The sequence below is a fragment of the Aulonocara stuartgranti genome, assembly GCF_965226115.1.
Source record: "Aulonocara stuartgranti genome assembly, chromosome: 2".
Lineage (NCBI taxonomy): Eukaryota > Metazoa > Chordata > Actinopteri > Cichliformes > Cichlidae > Aulonocara > Aulonocara stuartgranti.
The window spans coordinates 27,855,975-27,863,978 of NC_138940.1; the positions used below are offsets into that span (position 1 = coordinate 27,855,975).

At 36.2% G+C, this 8,004-nt stretch overlaps 1 long non-coding RNA gene across 3 annotated transcripts; it reads left to right on the forward strand.

The window, feature by feature from the left end:
• Nucleotides 1-1,079: 1,079 nt before the first annotated feature.
• LOC309713705 lies at nt 1,080-7,211 on the forward strand. Of its 3 annotated transcripts, XR_014278647.1 has the most exons (6): nt 1,080-1,227; nt 1,912-1,969; nt 2,328-2,483; nt 2,937-3,029; nt 3,291-3,552; nt 7,123-7,211. It is a non-coding gene; the product is annotated as an uncharacterized lncRNA (long non-coding RNA). The 3 variants fall into 3 exon arrangements; XR_014278648.1 differs by lacking the exon at nt 7,123-7,211 and having other exon boundaries at nt 1,082-1,227; nt 3,291-4,687; XR_014278649.1 differs by lacking the exons at nt 1,080-1,227; nt 7,123-7,211 and having other exon boundaries at nt 1,537-1,962; nt 3,291-4,687.
• Nucleotides 7,212-8,004: the final 793 nt, after the last annotated feature.

Below are 8,004 nucleotides of genomic sequence, written 5' to 3' on the forward strand. Positions count from 1 at the left end.
ATATATACAAATTTTAGGTCGCAACGAGCAAAACAATGTCTAGATTCCCCTTTTAATCTGGTCGTTTGTGCTCCTGCTTATGTATTGCCAGCTCCAGCCTTTCAGACATTTATTTTCTTCTTGTTTCTGCCTGCAAAGCTTTTATGTGTCTCCGAGACGTGGATTTGAATTCTTACTGTGTTACTGAGCTGTGACACTGGCTTATAACCCAAGCCGTGTTGCAATTTCAGACGTATCACGTTGCTATAGTGATATTTGTCAGGAGAATGCTGCTGAACTGAGTTTAAAATTGAAAGAAATGTAAAGCCTGTAGGCAAAGGATAAGATTTTTGTTTCACTGACCACTCACTATGAAGCCAGGAGTGATCTGTAAGGCTAGAGAAGCAGCATCAAGACACTATTGCCTGCCTTTCTAATTATATTTGAGGAGGCTTTGGTTGCATGCATGCAAACAGTTCTTTTAAATAAGAAAAAAAGGACTGCATTTTCCTCATGCATTCTTTTTTTTTTTTTAACAGCAAAAATCTGCATTTGTAAACAATCAACAGCACAGAAATATTAGATATCTGATGGCTACACCAAAAGAAATCTCTCAGAGGCTAAACTAGCAGAATAACAGAAGTTCCTTCACCCCCTGACCCCCCTGATTCCTCTAATGTAATTTTAGTTAAGATTCAGGCACAAGCTGGTGTACTGCTGTGGGGTAGAAGTAGACCTAATGCTATATTCTGTATTTTATTCATTTGGTTTTATAGTATAGTTTTTTACACGGTTATATATATATATTGCATGCTATTATTTTGAAGTATTTTTTTACTTCCTACCCACACCATAATCAAAGAAATTCTCCAAACCTGCTCATGCTGCATAAAAGATACACTCAAAAAAATGAATGAGGTGGATTGTTCAGTGTATATTAATTATTTATTTTCATTTTACTTAAAATATATGTTTTTGTTAAGTTAACATATGTTTTTCTAATCAAGTCTACGTAATTGTGTCTTTTATTCAACGTACATAATACTAATGCTTGATGGCATAACATTTAAGTTAAGTCAATTAGGATCGATATACCTTGTATATCCACAAGGTGGCAGTAATGCAAAAACAGTTGTAATGAAACCGCGAAGAACAAGAAGGTTTCACGGCTTGGGCCTGCTCATGCGCAAGACTTCAAATTTAATTTAAAAACGTTGTTTTGGCGCCAAACTGCTGTTTCTTTGAGAGGTAAGACCATTTTTTTTCTTTGACTATGTTGTGTAGTATCTACATGTCGAGCATGGTTATATTTTGCGTTTGTCTTACAAGACATGTTATATTGTTTGCGTGCGCTTGTTCTACATTAGTTTTACTGGGTCCTGGACATGCTTATTTTGTGGACTGTGTAAGAAACATTTTTATTGTTTTTTGTTTTATTGAGGGATAAGCTACAGGGGTTCATGGGGTTATTTTTCCATTTGCTTTCTTGGGATTCCTTTACTGTAATCCGAGAGTCGGAAATATCGAATAGGATAGCAAGGATAGCATAAAGTGACATTTAAAATCCATAAAGTCAAGGGCGAAAGCCACTGTGACACCATTGTTATGCTCTATCAGTAATCGGTATTATGTAAAAATCGTCTGTAAATACAGCATGTTTCCTAGCGGAGTTATACATATCAACATAGTTATAAATTACAGTTTGTTAAATCACACACTTAATTTTTTAAATAAAATTATTCACGACATATTAGTGGACAGACAATGGAGGTCGACAGACCTGGTGATAATTGCTTCTATAGAAAGTTTGCACATGGCAGTGTCAATCTCTTGCTTTTCTTCTGAGTAGTATTTTATTTAGTTGTAATTCAAACAATAATTTGCTTCTTGAAATTAAGTAATGAATTTCTTGTTTTACTTTATAAATTTCAGATCCAGGCCTCCCTCCTATACTGATGTGGTGTATGTGGTACTGCTGAGCTTGTATGTGGTATGTGAACTGTTATACTTTTAAAAACAAAACTGTTTTATAAGTTAAGTTTTCTTTAGTGACCCATCCCATGCCCCTGTTATTTCTACTCCAGATCTGAACCATTGTAAAGGTTGCAGTTCAAGGGCCTGAGGCATGAAATTCTTTTCAGATCAGCTGTGATCAATATTTTTTGGAACTTGATAAATAACAATAAAAACTGTAATGGCTCCATTAGCATTTTGTGTAAATGTTTGTGTTAAAATTATAGCTTTAATGAGGTCTTTCTACATTAGTTTTAGTTATAAAGTATGTATATGTGTACATATAGTATATATATTTACAGTACAGTATGTTGTGTTTGTTGACATGTTTTCAGGTGGAAGCAGAATATGTGAGGATTACTACTGCTCCACTTGTTCCAAGGCTTTTTACACAACTTGACCAATACACTGACCAGCTCATAAAAGTCTTCAAGAAAAAAGGAGGCGTTGCAGGGAAGAAAATTAGACAAACTTTGGCCCCTGCCACACAGGTGCGTTATTCTGTTGGTAGCAAAATATTATGGCTAATAAGATCATTTTCAAATTTAAACAGCTAGTGTATGGTAGCTGCACAGTGCACTTACATTTATATTAAGCAAGACAAAGTTTGGTACTCAAAACGTTGGAAAATTTAAATTACCTAAACATATGTAAAATCTGATCCCTCGATTTAGGTTAAACCATAAGGGAATGTTTTTATGTTATGTTTTGAATGCAAAAAAAGATGATGTATTAGTTTGTCTTTACCTCCATTATGGACCTATATAATGTGGTGGGAACCCTGCCCAACAGGTTAGCTATTCATGTCCATGTGATGATTAGTTGGTCTTGTGTTCATGTCTATCTGTGCAGTGGATATGTCATTCATTTTGCGTATAATGTGAGTTTGTGTCATCCTAAAGTACTTCTGTTTTCTCTTCCTGTATCTCTGCCACTCTCTACAGAAGGAAACTATTGAAAAGGGGAGGGAGTGTGTCCTCAGGGCACTACCTTTTTACCTGAATGAAGACCCAAGCATCCTCTTCAAAGAATAATTGGTTGGTAATTTTAGTTTAGTTTTTTATCTGTATTAAACCAAATTTTGAATAACTAATGTTGTTGCATGTTGTAATGTTGTTGTTGTTGTAATTTGCATGGAACCTGTTTAAATGTTTTGGGGAATCTTCTTGTATACCCAAACTATTTATATTTATTGTTGAATCTGTAGTCTGAAATAGTGGCACACTGGGGTGCATGTTCCTAATATTGTGTTTACTTCATTAAACTGGACGCCATTTTTCTATGTTTTTGTGTCTAAGCTACAGCTGTTCAGAGGGAGCTGGAACAAATTACCCTTGCTATCTTTACCATCGAAAGAGCTGATGCCAGCACTCCTCCAGCCGAGGTGGGTATAACCACAGTGTGTGTCCTGCATGACCTGGAAGACCTGGCCTCTGCATGTGCACTCTTAATGGGTGGGATATATGCACTGAATCTCAGTTAACCTCGAGACTGAAAGCTTTCTTTGAAGTACTTCAGAAGCTCTTCCTTCATCTGTATGTCAGCAGACTCTTGACCAAGGTACAGTTGCTCAAGAATAAACTGAATGAATAAGCCAACCCTTAATTTGGATGATGAATGTTCTGTCAGATGGACAGAAGTTTTTCGGAGGCTGAATGGGAATAAAATGGTAATTTGTAAATGACAGATAAAGGGAAAATTACATTTAAGAGAAATTTAGAACATTTTGAAAAGTTTGTAAACTACTACAATTTGAGAGATTTTACTGTTGTGGGGGGCTAGTAAGAGACCATCAAAAGTATTGAGATTTAAAGGATTTAATTGAGAGATGATACTGCACCAGAAATGTTGAAGGTTGGTATGTATATTAGACATAGACATATTGTTATGAGGTGGAAATATGTTCATATTCAGTTTGTGTTACATTGTGTGCATTGTAAAGGTAATTGCAATACATACTAAGAATAAGGGTAAGTTAGGAATGCAGGATGAATGTATATTTTGCAGACTTTTAAAGACGAACAATTGTTTCCATGTTAAAATGTTTACAACTGAAGTTTTTTTGCCCAAACACTGGTAAAATAAACGTTGACAGTGGCAAGTGTTAAATGGTTACTGCTGTGCTGTTGCAAAAAACTGAACGCTGACAAGCTGTTTTATTGTTAGACCATAATGTTGGCATGTTTTGTTAAAGTTTTATTTGGGATGGTGATGTAATTTTCTTTGGTTGCTAATATCAGTGGACTTTTTATTATTATTATTATTATTATTATTATTATTATTATTATTACATTAATTTTTTTTTAATTGTGGCTGTTGAGGTGGACACTTCACTTTGCATTGTTAAAGGAAAGCACTTCATTGGCGTTGTGTTACTGGACTGACCCTAAGCAATCATTGCAAATAGCAACTTTGCTATTCATTTTAGACACTAAAAGAAAAAACACTCCACAGACCTTACTAGCATTACATGTGCATAACTTGTGTCATCTTATCAATGTGTTATGTGGTCTTCAATGTTTTTTTTTTTCTTCTATTTCTGGCAGATACAGACATTTAATTTAAAGTCTTGATGTTGCATCTGTCTACATACTGTTAATTACTAACCCTAATGAGCTGTTGTGTTTTATTTTGGACTGGGTTTACACAAATGCTCACTGAATGTGTTGGCAATAAAAGAAATTTTAAAAAATAAGTTTGATGTACTTAATTCATTTGTGTGGAACCTGTTGACAAAATAGATTTATGTAAAACTAATTAGTAAAGCACAAGGTGGCTGAAAATATAATATTTGAATTAATCTAACTTAAATTTAACATTTTACTGCCACAAATAAGAAATGTGTTGAAGTAACTAATCTAAACTATCTAACCTAAAAAATATCTATGTTCATACAACATAACTTGATTTAGTTAGTCTTAAATATGTCTTGTTAATCTTAAGTAGTTTTTTTAAATTAGATGAACTAAAGATTTTTGCTTTAAACTAAAATAATGCAATTTCGTGGAACTTGTTGACAAAATAATTTTAATTAAAGTCAACGTTTCATTTTTTTGAGTGTAGGGGGTGAGGGCGGTCAGGGGAGAGGCGTCACAGAGCATGTGCAAAAGTGGCACAAGCATCAACAAAAATCTATCTGCAACGTTTTCTCCGATATATGTCAATTTAAAAAATGTACGGGTCTCAGTGGAAGGGTGGCTTTCAAGAATCCATTTTTAAGGAAGGGAAACGGGGAGAAAAGTCTGAGCTATTCCAAATTACACAAGGACTGGACTGAAAATCTATGACAACAGCATTTATGCAGTGCTGTTTTTGGTTCAAATTGTCATTAAAATATGTACGTAGGAGGTCACGAGATGGAGCAACAGTTAGTTTCTACAGCTATCTATAGAACACACAGGGGCTCTGTCAGTGTTTGCAGTTGCAGTTCAGCCAGTGGTGTCAGAGATCTTGTCAAACTGATGGAATTATAAATACTTAACAGTTACCATCAGCTTTTGATCCACCATGCAATATCCCGAACACACTGCCAATACACTCAAAGCATGCCTGAATAGAAAAAACACACAGCTGAACACCATCAGTCATGGATTGGCCTCCCCAGAGCCCGGACATCAGCATTACTGAAGCAGGATCATCTTTACAGAGTGCAGAACAAAAGGCAGAAACATCCAAAGAAGAGTTTTGAACGTCCTTCAAGAAGCCCGAAGAACCTTTCCTGAAGATGACTCAAAGAAATAACAAGAAAACTGCCTAAGAGAGTTCAGACTGTGTGGAAGAATAAAAGTGGTCATACCAAATATTGTGCTTTAGAACTGCACAAACTCTGCCGTATGTACTGTATATCCATTACATATGTTTTTATGAACAACGATAACTATTTCCCATTTTCCTAACAAAAAGAAAGAAATGAGGGGTAGCTTAAGACTTTTGCACTGTTTAACATTAACCAGTGCATGATTCCAGACATTACCATTGTTTTCCAGATCCCCTCCCACTTTTGCAGCTGTTGTGCAAAAAGCTACTCTAGTGGCCCCCACTAGTGCTTTAAACAAGCTTCCAACAATCTCAAAGCAACATCAGAAACTCATTATAACCCACCACCACCCCTTCTGGAAGGTAATCTAAAATACTGATAGAAAACAAATGTCAGACTTCTTCAGCTAGCAATTTAACTTGATAGCATTTTATATACATCGTATTCCACCAGACGTTGCCAAGAGCAGCCCCCCTTTTATAATCAGTTCTGATGATCTCAGCCACTTGGATATTATTTCTTCTTACTGTGTACTTCATTAGCCTTTTGAATGCGTTGTTCTACTGCTTTCCCCTTAATAAACCTTACAAGGCTTATTATAATGATTTAGTTTGCACTTTCATGTTTACACCTCAGGACAATTAGACCCGATTACCTAATACATACAGAAGGAAAATAAGGGCCTAGAGAAGAACAAAGAATGGGAAGGTGTGCAACTAATTAATAGTGTTTTTTCACAGTTTTTTTTTTCATCTTTGTGTGTGTGTGTGTGTGTCTGTGTGTCTGTGTGTGTCTGATACTGATGGGTTGCTCTCTTGGATGATTGCTGATTTCTAATTCCCTGCACACCTCACAGATAAGGCAAAATTGGCTGCAGTCTTTGGACACCTGATACTTGCTTGTATTTGGAACTATCCAAATTACTGAGATAATTTTCTCCCTAGGTTGGGCCAACGGTACACCTGCCTTCATGATAATATTATGTGATTAGTCTTTGTCAACATCATTTTACTTTTTGCTCAGTTGGACTCTTTTTTTTTCTGGCACACAGAGAATCTGTGAAACTGTACCGCGGAACCAAAGACGAGTCGTTTCTGTCCAGTTAGAAAAAAATGTGCATCAGAGTAACTGATTTTCCAGCGAAAATTAAATAAGACCTTTTAAAAATCAGCATGTTGTTTGACTTTGTGATCAGTGGGATCTTCACCTAGAACGGAAAAGACGATGGTTTCTAGCCAAGCACAAAATAAGGGTTTTAAGAAGTGAAAATAAGCCTCAGCTGGAGTCGGGTGAATTAATAATTTATTTAGCGACACCCCCAGAAGGCCCTCTGAATTCAGCGTTTTCTGCTGTGTTTGTTTCCGTCTAAACAGAACGCAGCAAGAAACCTTGAGGTTGAAGCTGTGGATGTTCAAACTGCAGGAGCTGGAAGACAAATATCAGATCCCATATCCACTTTTAGCGTCCTGAGAGATGGCTTTATGTTGTTGTGTTTGTTGTGTTACTGGATTCAGAGAGCATTACTTTTAATGTTTGTGCTTTACCATTTGGGAGCACTATACTTCACGCTTTATCTCCACCGCAGTTCACTGGGAAATATTGTATCGTTTCACAGCGCATTTATTTGACTGCTATAGTTCCGTGCTGCTTTAAAAAAATGAGAATTTAGGTACAAAAGATAAGCTCAAATCAATTTTTAATCAAAGCTTGCGTTATAAAGAAAGACACCAATTTAGAGGACAGGATAAGGCTAATAAAAAGCACGCTGAATGGTTTTTGGAGTTTGTCTAAAAGTCACGATAGCCTGGCCTCTGCTTCTTCAATTCTTTTTAAATCGGTCTCTTGTGAGGCCTCTACTTGAAGGAAAGTGGCATATTAAATCACACAGAGTACCTTTCATCTTTACAAAGGGGCATTCAGCCCACTAAGGTTCATATATGTATTCTTTACAAAGCCTTTATCCATCCTTGGGATAAATGTCTGACTGAATCTCATCAAAGACATTACCCACATATAAAGCAATTCTCTTTCCGCCCATCACTTTGTAGCTGACAGTTTAACTGTAGTGGACATTATCTGTGCTCTGGTTGTCTGTATAACCCTCTTGGATATTTTAAACCCTGTATGTCAGTAAGCATCCTCCAGCTCCTCTGGTAGTCCCTTCAATCAGCGGCCTCAAAGATAAGGTTAGTTTAACTCTGCACCCACCCACTTTGAGTCATGAGTAGTTATTTTATCTGTCCTTGCCACATAAT